This window comes from Dendrobates tinctorius, unplaced genomic scaffold, assembly GCF_039654945.1.
Source record: "Dendrobates tinctorius isolate UK_male_01 unplaced genomic scaffold, ASM3965494v1 ptg000213l, whole genome shotgun sequence".
Lineage (NCBI taxonomy): Eukaryota > Metazoa > Chordata > Amphibia > Anura > Dendrobatidae > Dendrobates > Dendrobates tinctorius.
The window spans coordinates 3,900,111-3,914,824 of record NW_027361880.1 but is presented as its reverse complement, the minus strand read 5'-3'; positions in this window follow the sequence as shown (position 1 = coordinate 3,914,824).

Genomic DNA, 14,714 nt, shown 5'->3' with positions numbered 1-14,714 from the left:
GCAATCCAAATATGGCCACAAGCAATCTACAAAAAACAGGGATACTATCAGCTGTTCATGCCAAATTTCGCCATGAGAGCCTCACTCCTGACCGACCTCCTTAAGGGCACAAAGTCATCGATGGCCAAGTGAACTTCTGGAGCGGAGATGGCTTTCCAGGAGTTTAAACTAGCCCTGTGTAAACATCTTGGTTGCACCGGACTTCAAGAAGGAATTTGTGGTCCAGATGGACGTTTCAGAGGTCGAGTTAGGAGCCGTGTTGTCACAAGAAATAAATGGGGATAAACATTCACCATCCAATCCTATACATAAGTAGGAAACTCTCCTCCTGTGTAAAGAATTATACCTTCATGGATAAAGAATACTTGGCCATCAAATGAGCAATTGACACTTTGAAGTACTACCTGCTAGGCTGAAAGTTCATGCTAGTGTCAGACCGTGCACCCCCCAAGATGGATGAGGGAAAGAAATGGGAAGAGTGCCCAGGTGAGCATAGGCCAAGAAAAGTACATGCTAACGCAGATGCCCTGTCAAGACTTCCCTGTCTAGTGACTGAAGATGCCAAACCCCACGGCTTTGAGCAAAGGGGGGGATATGTCAGAGGGTCACTGGTAAAATACAGGATGGGAGATATGTTTCACTGAGGTTATTAGCTTCAGTGGTTTAAACTTGGAAGCTTTCTCCAGCATATTATGTGTTGACTGGGGTTAATCGGCCATGACTGGGCCAGGTTTTTGAAAACAGCTAAAGAGTTGAGCAGGACAGCTGCTCATCATATCTCCACCCTAAGGTACGGTCCAGGAGGTTAAAGTTTTGTCTGTGAACTCACTCAGAGTTCTGTTCTATGTGCTCACCTCCAGAACTGTGCTCTTGTCAAACAGAACTGAACCTTGCTTTCTGAGCAGGCAGTTATGCAAACTGTAATGAGTGCTGTTTGTATGTGCCAACGAGATTGAATAAGGCTATTTTGTTTTGGACAGGTTTATGAAGCTTGTTTTTATTAAACCAGTTCAAGATTTAAATGAAAAGCATTCCTCGTTAAGGAATCCGAGTGAGTCGATCTGCCACACTAGGTATGACTACTGTGTAGGGGAAGTGGACTGACCTATGGACCTGTCTGCAGCAGGAGGGTTAATGCACAATGTGCTGGACATGGACTGCTGTATATGAAGGTGGGAGACAGCTGGAAATAGTGAGGGATGGTGGAGTACTGGGTTTGGCCACTAGGGAGAGACCAAGGACAGCAGAAACAGAGAAGGTGTAGTACTGCAGTTTGGCCACAAGATGGGAGCAGGGAGTAGTGAGGACAGGACTTAACAGCAGCTTAAGGCTACGAAACCGCTGAGTCATGGGGGGCGGGGTTGCAGGAGCTCTAGAGGGGGAATTCCTGGGGAGGGGGATAAATAGTTGCAGAGAGTTGCAGAAGGAAGCCAGTCCAGGGAGAGGAGCTTAGAGGAAGAAGAGGCGAAAAGAGGAGACGGAGAGAGAGCAGAGAGCAAGCTCCAGCAGGGACTGAGGAGGACAGTCAAGGGGTGGTCCTGACAGGAGGAGCCGCAGAACAGAGACAGCCTGGGTTACCGCAAATGAACGGATTCGGACGGGTGATGCGCTGTGGTGGTAGGCCTAGGGCAGCCACAGTGAAAGAGCCGCGAGGGACGTCAATCAATTAAAAGGAAGCAAGTGAAAGGTACCCTGGCCTGTGTGCGGAAGTGTCGTGCAGCTGCTGTGTGGAGCTGCGGTCGTCGAGAAGATGGCCAATAAAGAGGACCTGTTGAACGCACTTCAGTCTCTGTCTCAGTCTGTTCGCGGCGGAAAGTGGACCACCCCCCCAGTCGGCCCACGTACCTACAACTGTACAATGATTTAGGCGCCACAATTAAATATGATATTATGCCTTATGCATCACAGAGGAAGCGGTGAATGATGAGGAAGAAAACCAAGGCCTATACCAGTGCCCAATTGTCCGAAGGATGCTGGTACTGTTGAATCCAAAGGAAATTTAGTTTAGAGCCTTCCTCATTCCAGTTTCTCGAGAGGGTGTAGTGTTAGAGTTCAGGTCACATTCACATATGCCCTAATGTTTGACAAAATTAATTACCTTGAGAGTACGTGCCCACGATCAGGAATTTCTACAGTTTTGACGCTGTGTATTTATGCAGCGTCAATACTGCAGCAGCCAGATGTTATAGCACAGTGGATGGGATTTCAAGAAATCCCATGTCCACTATGAGTGTATGTATGCCTACGGATCACCCGCGGACACTGACATGTGGCACTGGTTTAGGAGCCAAAGCATGACAATTTCTCTAGCGGAGACACTAGTCTCTGCAACAAAAATTTCAACAATGCGAGAATGTACTTGGATGTGGTAGATTCTCATGGTTCAGTGAACACATGCAGTTTTACTTGGATTAGAATACAGCGTTTTGGACACAGCAAAAATACGCTGCATCCAAAGCGCTGCTACTTCCTGATCGTGGGAACATAGCCATTCATTTTATTTATAGGCCATATACCTACAAAATCAATTATTATCTCCCTTACAGGAGACCCACATATACCAATTCTATACTGGAAGCGCATTCGTGTTATGCACCCCATGTTATTAATAACGTTCCAATAGGAGAATTACTAAGAACAAAAAAAAATTGTTCTCCCAAGAAACATACAAAAAAAAGAATCCAAGGTGGTTATTAATAAGGCCTCTTTCACACTTCCGTTTTTGACAATCAGTCAAGATCCGCCAATTTTGAAAAAAAGCGGATCCGCCATTTTTCTTTGCGGATCCGCTTTTTCCCCCATTGACTTTCATTATTGGCGGATCCTGACTGATTGCCGTCCGTTGCATCCGTTTTTTTGAGGATCCGCCACAATGTTAGTGTCCGTCAACATCCTCAAAGATTTCTAAACGGAGCTTTCAACGTTTTTTTGGCCAGCGGATCCTCCAGACACTGCATTAACCCCAAAATCTGTCTGGCTGCCGGACCAAACAATTCTCTCTCTCTCTCTCTCAATATTGTCATGTAGGTTTTTCAGGAGAAAAATATACATAAAGCGTCTTAGGCCTGTTTCACACATCAGTTTTTTTGGTCAGTCAAAATACGCTAAAATGGCAGATAACGGATCCATTCCTGTACTGACCACAACGTTTGGCACCGGACCGTCATTTTAACGGATCCGTCAAAGGAAGAATTTTAAAGGAACCGCTGCCTGGGGAAGGAGAGAGAGAGAGAGAGAGAGAGAAAGAGAGAATTTTTCAGCTGCCAGAACAGAGTTTAGGGTTAAATTTGCGGCTGAGTGAAGTCTTTCGGGCATGCGCAGTGAGAAATGTGGATCCGCCCACCCGCCCGAAAAAACGTTGCATGGTCCGTTCCGGCATGTCGGCGGACGTCAAAATTTTGGCGGATCCGCAAAAAAACGGATCCAACGGATGGCCATCCATCAAGATCCGCCGGTAATGCAACTCAATGGGAAAAAAACGGATCCGCCAAGAAAAATGGCGGATCCGTTTTTTTTGCAAAACGGCAGATTTTGACTGATGGACACAAACGGATTTGTGAAACAGGCCTTAGCTTTCTTACAAAGGTTTTTTTTAATGTGGACATTTACCATGCAAAGCCTGCAATCATGAAAACAAAACAAGTTTTATGTCCAATATAACAGGACAAAATTACACAATACAAACCTTTATTAATTGCAAAACGCAGAGGTAATATACTTGATAGAATGCATAGAATATAAAATACATTTTTTGGGATGTACATCGGGTCCCCTCACAAAACGTATTAGGAGACATCTCTCAGATGAAACTAATCCCACATCAGTGAATATATCTGCAGTAGGGAGACATTTCTTACAAACACATAAAGGAGACACGAGATCCCTCAGGTTCATAGCAGTTGTAAAGGTTTTAGATCATTCATAGGCAGCGATTTAAAAAGAAAAATCCTCAATCGTGAATCAAATTGGATTTTCAAATTGCATACAAGAGCACCACAGGGCATGAACAATAGACAGGATCTGATTTTGCAAAACAATTAATCAATGTGTTTATTGTTGATTACTAGAGTTTTTTTTACTTGTTCCTTGTATTTTAATTGTTACGCCTTTCCCCTCTTGCGCAACACAGGGTTAATTGTATGGACCAGTGATTTCCCAGTTGTGTGATTACAGACAGATCTAAAAGTAACACTGGCACCTCCATGTAGCAGACCATGATTAAGACTGGTTAAAGTCGAAACGCGTCGGTTAGTCTATTGGAATTTTTGTGGCTTGCGAGTATGATATTTTTATGAAGCGCAAATAAATGTGAAGTTTTACCTACATGACCAACGGTGGAGAAATTCCTTTCTTCCTTGATATTAAAAAGAAGAGCGAGATTCAGAACCATCATCTTCTCTGCATATCCAAGACCAGTGAACATCCCGCCCACACGCCCTTATGTTATTTACTCGTTGTGCTAAATTAGAACTCTGGTGATGGTGTGTTGGGTTTTTGTATTGTTTTATATGTCATAGCATCAAGAGGTGGGGGGGTCAGGTATGCAATTTGTTAATAGGATAGGGTCACATCGGAGGTATGTTGGTGTGGCGCCCCTGAGGGTTCAGTCGCCACAGAGGTACTGCACCTCATCCAGAGGTGTGGTACCCCACTCTCAGGTAAGGAGGGAGCACCACCCAGGACTCTAACACTTGCACCCAACACAGACTATAGCAGCAGGGCACCCTGGATGTACCCTAAGGGAGGATGGTTTTATCCCAGGCTGGGTAGTAAAGGGTGTTGTGGGAGTGGGTGGAGAAGGTAGGAAAAGGGGAGGAGCTAACCAAGCGAAAGAACAGTGCAGAGAGAGTGAATCAGATATCAGGAGAAAGTGAAAGTAAGCAGTGCTGTGAGGCAGCACCCTGTCAGGAGGAGCTGCAAAGAGAACAGTTCTGAGGGAGGAAGGAAAGTGGAGAGAAGTGTTGTGTGAAGCAGTTCCCTGCCAGGACGAGCTGTAGAAGGGAACAGACTGAAGGAAGCTCCTGGAAGGCAGAAGGGGTAATGAGAAGTCCACCCGTGGGGCCCGTATTCATGCTGATTATCATCAGGTGGAGGGATCAGGTCGCAGTGGGGTACCGGCCCCCAAGACTAGTGAAGAAATAATGAGAATCAGCTAGAAAGCCGGAGGCAGGGGTATCTCTAGGTACTCCAGACACAGCCACAGTTACATTGCTGAAAAGGCAGCCACATAGGAGCAAGGGGACGCAGAGAGGACGTCACCCAATAGGGTCCGCAGCTGATGGCTTGGGACTCTGACTGTGAGGTGCTGAGCAGGAAGGGCAGAAAGCGAGCACAGTGAGACGGCCAGGAGGGACATATACAGAAAGGAGTCCTGGAAAGATGTATCCTGATCTTCTTGGGAGTTTGCTGGACCCCTCACCTGGAGGACACGGCACCAAGCAGGCACCTGCATTCATTAACTGTTAGTAAAGCTTTGGAAACTGCACCTAGCTGTTTCCTCTAATCATTTCTGCGTCAAATGCGCTGCACCACATTCACCAACCTCACCTTTAACATCATCCAAACTGCCCTGGGATACAGCTTTACCTGTGGAGAGCTTAACTATCTCTGCTGCCCTATCATCATCCCAGAGGAACTGCATAGCAGCGTCGGTCCCCTGACCGAATATCACAGGTGGCGTCACGAACACTTTATTGCAAACTTTATTATCCCTTGTAAATATCCCTTTAATTGGACAGCCATGGCCACTGACTGGGTCACCGCTGTCGTGACACATCCCCTTTAAGGACTGGCCCGGTGCTGAGTACCCCACAGCCCTAGCGGGCAATCCACTGGCGCTTCATTATTGAGTTATAATTTTAGTTCCTGCTGGCACATTTGTAAGTGGTGTGGACAATGACTGTCGTGTTCCTATCCCTGAAGACACCAATCGCGTTATGTGAATAAGTGTTATACGTCTTTTGCATATATTGTGATATATATATGTAAAGTGTGATAGGTATTGATAGTATAATATAATCAATAGTGTATAGCAGTGTTATAGGTAATGTATAATGTAGGATGTGATAATATAAGGTATTATAATATAGTGATGCAATCCATGGTAAAGATGGGTGTTATAGTGGGACTAGTGGGGTCCCGAACAATAGATCCAGGGTGTCCATAGTAATAGGACGTGGAACCGCTTAGAGAGTAGAGAGAAACTCGGTGATCACATCTGTGGCCTTGAAGCTGGTTTGTGGCAAAGTAGGGCGAAACAGTGTGCTTCACCGACCCTGGAGTAGACTACAGTGGAAGGAAACAATGTGTGTGAAAATGCTTTTCATTGTGAAGGAAACGTGCTTAAGACTATGTACCCTTATCGAGTTCAGTAAAGTTTCATGTTTGACGGAAGTCTCATTTATTAATCTGTGGAATTCGTGGTCCTGGCAAGCCAATATCATCGACTAAAGGTGGCTTGCGTAGGGGCAAGGCCCTCACATTGCCAACATCCCGCCAGGACCTATCTTTTCCTGTAAAGTGCCAGGGCGTTATGAAGCCTCAGCTCGACCATGGTTACCACTCGTGGCCACTTTATGTTTGGTGTTGTCGGCAGAATCCAATCATGCATCAAGAAAACTTGATGAATGCGGGGAAGGATCCAGTGAAAGTAAAGATGGCACTGAGCACAGACTGCAAGATGACGATGAGTGGTGCGAAACGTCAAGACGGGCCTGCCCATCGTGGATGTAAGAGAAGTAACAGGGCGCAAAGCGGTGTCGAGCCCTTCAAGAGGTATGCTTACAGATTTGAGTGTCGGAAATGAGAGCTCCAGCCTACAGCGGGTTCAAGCCTCATTGACAGCTTGTGGGCCCTGGCAGAGCATGGCCAATGGTTAACCCGGAATGACCGTGGCTGGGTCAAAGGCAGTTGGGTCGAGCCTCTGGATTGTCGAGGCTGTCGTTATGTTGGCCTGCGGGCTCAAAGAACTTGATCTTTTGGTTCCAACCTAGTGGTACTGGGTGCTGACCCATCAAGGAAAAGGACACTACACACCCCCAGAAGAGAGATCGCTATATATGTGACATTTTGTTTTATGCTTTGGTGTCTTGCAAGTTTCAGCATGGTTGAAGACGACCATGGTTTAAGAGTCATACCTATCCCTGAAGACATCAATCGTATTATGAGAATAAGTGACTACTGTAAAACTTGGTGTAAAAGGAGATAATAGTATGGGGCTGTTTTTTGGGTTTGGACTATGTCTTTTACTTTTAGTGAAAGAAAATGTCATGATTCCTCTGCTCAGTGAATGATTGCTTTGCAGTTCTATGGAAACTGTCTAGCTCTGCTGTCCAATCTCTTACCGGGATATGCAGGACTTTCTGCAGGTGTTCAGTGTTCTGGTGATTGCCCAGCTACTTAACTGAGCTGTCTGCCCCTGAACCCTGCCAGACATAGTTTGTGCTTCTTGGTGAGTGCTAGCCTGATTCTGTTGCTCTGAGTTCTGATCTTCTGCTGCCGGACCCTTTGGACCCTGTTCTGACTATCCCTTTGTCTTGCCCTTCGACTTTTGATCCGCTATCTCTTGTTATTGACCCTGGACTGTGACCTGACTTACGTCTTGTTGTTTTCCCTTGGTTATCTACGTACTCTCTTGGTATTGACCCTGGAACATCTGACTCTTCTGCTTCACAGTCTGTCCGCAAGTAGTGACTAGAATCACATTAGTGACTAGCATCACAGAAAATATGAAAGAGATTGTCTAGTACCTTCTTAAATGTTGTGTAAAATAAGAAAAACTCTCCTCACACGGCGATACTCTTGTGACAATGTTATGCCACATTAGTGCTGCAGCTAATCAGTGGCCACTGGTGGGCTGCTTCATTCACACTTCCTTTGGATGAAACTTGGACATCTGAGTCAGTGATGCCCATCACAGATATAAGAAACCCATTACACACATCACTGAAACGCTGTCTGTGGCAGAGGTGAGTAGAAGGTTTATTATTTTATGCAGAGAACTAAAGCATTTAAAGGGAATCTGCAAGCAGGATTCCACACCTTAAACTATTTATATGCGCATGTAGCTCTTTCAATGACAAGTCATTAGTGATGAGCCGGTATACTCGTTGCTTAGGTTTTCCCAAGCATGCTCAGGTGTCCTCCGAGTATTTTGGCGTGCTCGCAAATGTAGTTTTTTTGATGCAGCTGCATGATTTGCGGCTGCTAGATAGCCTGAATACATGTGGGGCTTCCCTAACAAACAGGCTATCCCCACATGTATTCAGGCTGTCTAACAGCTGCAAATTATGCAGCTGCGATGACAAAAAATAAATCTCTGAGCAAGCCAAAATACTCGCTCATCACTTCAAGTCATGCAATACCTTTACATGATCAGTCCATTACTTGATTCTTGAGAAATCAGCATTTGAATTAATGTGCAAATGAGGCTGAAGAACTTTTGTAGATCTACAGCCTGTTTACTCCAGCTCTATTTCCCACCCAGTGCTACCTTCTCCTGCATGTCTGACTACTCCTTTGCCTGAAATCAAAGAGCTTAGAGGCTGTCAGTCAAGCAGGAGGAGTCATATCTGAGCAGGGAATAGAGCTGGAGTGACACAGGCTTCATATCCGCAGCCTCGTTTACATATCAGTTCAGACACTGATTTCTCAGTAATGGAGGGACGAACTGGCCATGTAAAGGTATTGCTGGACTTGTCTTTGATAGAGCTACATGTGTGGCGCCCCCAGGGGTATGGTCGCCACACTGGCTTTGCCTTCCTCCAGGGGAGGGTAATGCCAGGCTTGGAAGCAGTGATGGGTCTCTCCAGCAGTTAACCTAATGCATGCAACACAGTTCCACTCCGGGACAGCAGGGGGAACTGTGAACCAGGATTCTGGAGAGGAGTGTCCTCTGAGAGCCAGGAGGAAGAAGGATCAGATAGTCTGCGGAGGGTGAAGTGTGCAGACGGGAGGTGCGAAGCTGAGAGGTTGAGCTGCAGAAGGCGATCTCCCTCAGCTTGAGAACTGGAGCCTGGTCTCCACGGTTGTACGGATACTGACGGTCCTACCACAGATACCAGAGGAGTAGGAGGCTGTAAATGCCCTGCTCCCAGCAAAGACTTGGGACACAACAGCAATTGAATAGAGAGCCAGGACTGAAGAGAGGAGTCCTCGAGAGAGGCTACAGCTGTCTGTCATACAAGTATAGTTCTAGGAACATCTGAAGAGAGGCATTTCAGAGTAACTAAGTACTGGAGTGCTTCACACTACAAAGCGCTAGGAAGGAGACTGCACAGCCCTTCTGCTGAGAGAGAATCCTGATCTGCTTCCAGGCTAACCTGCCCCAACACCATCTGTAATCAGGACTCTGGACTGGATATACTCAGTAAAGGTACAGAAACTACAACCGCTGTGTCTTGTCTGTTCCCTACGCTTTCGGCACTGCTACATCTACACTGCCCTGGGACTACAGCTCCACCTGTGGGGAGCTTTACCATCTAAGCTGCACCTACCATCAGTCCCAGTGGATCTGTATGCAGCGTTGGCCTAACATCATATTTGCCAAACACCACGGGTGGCGTCACGAACTATCCTACCATTAACTACATCTCCCCATTGCTTGGGCGCCCTGGGCCACGGACCGGGTCACCGCTGCTGTGACACATCCCCCTGACACCGGCCCGGTACCGAGTGCCCCACAGCCCTGGGGGACGACCCAATTTGGCGTCACGAACAGGATTACGGAGCCCGGTATCCCCGGGTCCTGTGTGCCATAGACTGTGTTTGTGAACTATGTGAATTTGGCTCCATTTGCCGCCATTGCCGCGCTGCTTGGCGTGCACGGGAAGAAAGAGGCGGGCCTTCGTGGGCGGAGCCTGCCACAGAGCGCGAAGAAGCGAAGTGCAGAGCAGGAAGAGAGGACCGCGCGCGAGAGGAGGAGGAGCTGAGGCCTACAGCCAGGAGCATCGGGCCTGCGAAGCGGCCGCCGGTGAGCTCCCGCAACCCCCGGCCCTGGATAACGTTAACTAGGGGGTGAGAGAATGTCCGCGCCGGGCGGCAACACAGCGGCGGATGCCACCGCCAATCCCGCAGCACCGCAAGGAGGAGCGCCTGCCGCAGCGGTCCCCATAGTGCCGCTATCCATGCCCTACATACCGGGAGCGGCCTGGCTACCGCAGTACTCGGGTGAGTCCCACACCCTGAGTGAATTTAAAGAGAGACTGTGCAGTTTGTTCAAAGTTTACCCTCTGTCTGAAGACCAGAAAGTGAATATCCTGATTGGACAGCTAACGGGTGCAGCACTGAGGGAGGTGAAAGCCTGACAGGACACTGATAAAGAGACTGTTGCAAAGGTCCTGGCCAAGCTGAAGAGCACTTTTGACACCTGCACTGCAGCTGAAATCAAGATGAGGTTCTTTGGCTGTAAACAGAGAGCACAGGACAGTATCATGGACTATGCCCTCAACCTGCAGGAGGCGCTGCGAGCAGTTAAGCAAGTTGACTCTGATAGTGTGAAAGAAGAAGACAAATTGTTAAAGGAGCAGTTCATTGAAGGGCTCCTGTCCAGTACCCACAGAGGGCAGTTACGTATTCTAACCCTGCAAGACCCTGATCTGGACTTTGCTGGATTTAAGGACAGGGAAATTGGGGTGCTGCAGGAGTCCACTGACAGCCGTCCACCGCCCTCTAGGCACCCAGAGATCACCCACCATCAGGACGCTACATCCTTTCCTTCCATCCCTGTGGAGGCTGATGCCCAGACCCTGGATAAAGATCCAACAGAGGAGCTGCGTTTTCAGGTCCAGGAGCTGACCAAAGGAATGGCTGCACTCACCAGAACCATGCAGTCCCTGCAGGATTCCTCCAAAGAAAAGGTCCAGCTTGCTTCCAGTCCAGAGGATGTCCCGTGGCTCCGGAGGAGGAGAACCCCGCCACTTCGAGGAAGGAACAACGATCGCTATGACCAGGACGGACGTCCCATCTGTCGGCGCTGCTACAAGGCAGGTCTTCTGGCCAGGTACTGTCCTTTAAACGAGCAACCCCTGGGGCAGAGGGCCAACCCCCAGGAGTAGGTTCAGCAGGCCCAAAGAACTGGAGAGCCAAGTATGTGGGAGGGAGACCAATCCTTCCTGTGGTGATTGACGGCATCCCCATGAACGCTTTGCTGGACACTAGCTCCCAGGTGACCACTATGCCGTATATTTTGTACAAGAGGTACTGGGCTGATTCTGAACTCACCCGTGGCCCAACTGATGAACTAACAGTAGTTGCAAGTAATGGTCATACCTTGCCACAGATTGGATGCAAGGAAATTACTGTTAAAGTGGGGCGGGTAAAGTTAAAATCACAAGGACTGATAATTGTTGATATTGATCGACGTGAATGTAATCCCATGATGACTCTTGGTACAAATGTAATTGAAAACTGTCCGAGGTTATTGTCTTGTTGGAACAGGTGGCTGAGAATGCTGGTTCCAGTGAACAAAGAGTCCTGCAGAAGGAGATCCGAGCCCTGATGCAAAGGCAACAGGTAGAACTCTCTGGTGGAGAGATTGGCAGCATCAGAGTGAGTGATGCTTTTCCCATTGTAATACCCCCAAGATGTGAAATGTTGGTTTGGTGTCGGGCAGCCATAGGGCTCAGAGGGCAGGATTACCAGGCATTGGTAGAGCCAGTATATTCAGATAGCAGGCCCACTGTCCTGACAGCCAGAGGGGTGGTTGATGTACGAAAGGGGAGAGTACCTGTACGCCTTTTGAATTATGGGGAGGAGGAAGCCACAATGCCTCGGTACGCCACAGTTGCTAAACTGTTCACTGTTAATAACAATTCATTGCAGGCAGCAGAGCCTTTGGTCTCATCCGATCCGGTGGAGGACAATGGCCCTGTGAAGCAGCTAGAAGATTGGTGCCAGCAACTGCAGGTGGGAACTGACTCTACACCTTCATACCAGAGAAATGGGGTTTACAGAGTGACACAAGAGTATGAGCGGGTATTCAGCAAACACACACTAGATTTTGGGCAGGCAAAAGGGGTCCAACATCATATACCCACCGGAGACCATCCACCCATAAAGGAGAGGTACAGACCTATACCCCCAACACAGTACCAATGTGCTAAGAGTATGTTGAAAGAGATGAAGGAAGCTGGGGTCATTAGGGACAGTTGTAGCCCATGGGCAGCTCCAATAGTGTTTGTAAAGAAAAAGGATGGTACTATGAGAATGTGTGTTGATTACAGGAAAAATAACAGTATCACACATAAAGATGCCTACCCATTGCCTAGAATTGAAAAGTCATTAGCTGCACTTAAAACTGCTAACTACTTTTCCACCTTGGATCTCACCAGTGCGTATTGGCAGGTTCCCGTGGCAGAGGCAGACAAGGAGAAAACCGCATTTACTACTCCAGTGGGTCTCTGTGAGTTCAATTACATGCCATTCTGGCTCTGCACTGCTCCAGGAACATTTCAACGACTGATGGAGTGTTGCCTGGGACACATGAACATGACAGTCCTGTTGTACCTGGATGATGTCATTGTTTTCTCCAAGACCTATGAAGAGCATCTGGAACACCTGGCTGGAGTATTTGAAGCTTTATCCAATTTTGGCCTGAAGGTGAAGCCTTCCAAAGGCCACCTCATGAAGCCTAAGGTACAGTACCACAGTCATGTGGTCAGTGCAGAAGGTGTGGCACCAGATCCTGACAAGGTCACGGTCATCCGGGACTGGACGAAGCCCAGCAACCTCCATGAAGTACGCCAATTCCTTGGACTGGTAGGCTACTACCGGAGATTCATCAAAGGCTTTACTGAAATAGCCACCCCTATGCAAAACCTTCTGGTGGGACAGTCCAAGAAAGGCAAGCAGAAGAATTCCACATTTGAATGGACTGAAGAGTTGGAGAGATCTTTCACCAGATTGAAGATGGCTCTCACAGGTGGCGAAGTTCTGGCCTACCCAGATTATGACAAACCCTTTGTGCTCTACACGGATGCCAGCAACGTGGGATTAGGAGCAGTACTGTCGCAGGTACAGAATGGTAAAGAGAGAGTGATCTCCTATGCCAGCAGGAAGCTGCGTCCCACCGAGAGGAACCCTGATAATTACAGTTCTTTCAAGCTGGAGTTCCTTGCCATAGTCTGGGCTGTCACCGAAAGGTTCACGCATTACCTAGCTTCGGCCAAATTTACAATCTTCACGGACAACAACCCGTTGACCCACTTGGACTTCCAAGCTGGGAGCACTGGAGCAGCGATGAATGGCTCGGTTATCCAATTATGAGTTTACCATCAAGTACCGGGCAGGGCACAAGAATGCCAATGCTGATGTGCTATCCAGGATGCCTAATCTGCCAGATGCAGGAGAAGACCCTGAGGCTCTGGAAGAGGTAGAATTGCCTCCCTTCCACCGGCCACTGGCGGCCCAACGTGCTCAAGGAGTGAGAAACAGGCGGCCTGGCTTGAAGGAAGTCACTCTGAATCCGTTGCCCCATCATGATTGGGCAGAAGCGCAAGATAATGACCCTGCAGTCCGCCTGGTGAAAGAGCTGCTGACACAAGGTGACTCACGCCCAGAGTTGAATGCTCCTGAAGAAACTCATCAGTTGTGGAAGGAAAGAGGTCGGCTGTTCATTTATGAAGGGAAGCTGTGTCGGAGGAGTATCAATGCCCGCACACATGAGCTGGTCTGGCAGGTGGTGGTCCCAAAGAGAAATGCATCAATTGTCCTAGGAGCATACCACAATGGAGCTGGACACTTTGGATGGAAGAAGTTGGAAACATTGCTCTGAGAGAGGTTCTACTGGACTGGCATGCGGAAGGCCATTGAGAGGTGGTGCTGGGAGTGTGGACAGTGTAACCTGCGCAGAAAGGATCGAGACAGCCAGAGAGCTCCCTTACAGCCAATCATCACCAAACAGCCCCTGGAGTTGGTAGCCCTGGACCATGTGAAGCTGGTTCCAAGCCGGTCAGGCTACCTCTATGCCCTTACCATTGTGGACCACTGTTCAAGATTCCTGGTGGTTGTGCCCGTCAAAGATCTAACGGCCAGGACAGCGGCCAGAGCCTTCCAACAGCACTTCTGTAGGCCACATGGGTATCCTGAAAGAGTACTCACAGACCAAGGTCCAGCTTTCGAGGCAGAAGTGTTCAATGAATTTTGCAACTTATATGGGTGTAAGAAGATCTGGACAACACCTTATCACCCACAGTCCAATGGCATGTGCGAGAAGATGAACCAGGTAGTGATTGATTTACTGACGACATTGCCCTTGGAGGAGAGAAATCTGTGGCCAGAAAAGTTGCCCGATCTGGTGGACCTCTACAACCATATCCCAGTGAACTCTACCAACTGTACTCCAGCGTACCTGATGAGAGCAAGACCTGGTAAGCTGCCTATTGACTTGGACATGGGAGTCCTGACGCCTGAAGTAACGTCACCAAATGCTGACTGGGACAAGGAGAGGCAGCAGCAGTACAAAAGGGTACAGGAGTGTGTGGAGAAGAGTCTGGCTCAGGCAAGGCAGAAGCAGGAGAGACTTTATAACCAAAATGCACCTGCTATTCCTTTTTCGCCGGGAGAACAAGTTCTCAAGAGAAAAAGAAGACTGCATAAGCTGGATGATCAATGGGAAGAGGAGCCCTATACATTTCTGCCCTCGAACTTTGATAATGCCAAAGTATGCCTTGTTAGCAAAGATGGAGGAGAGACCTCAGCATCGGTATCCAGGGATC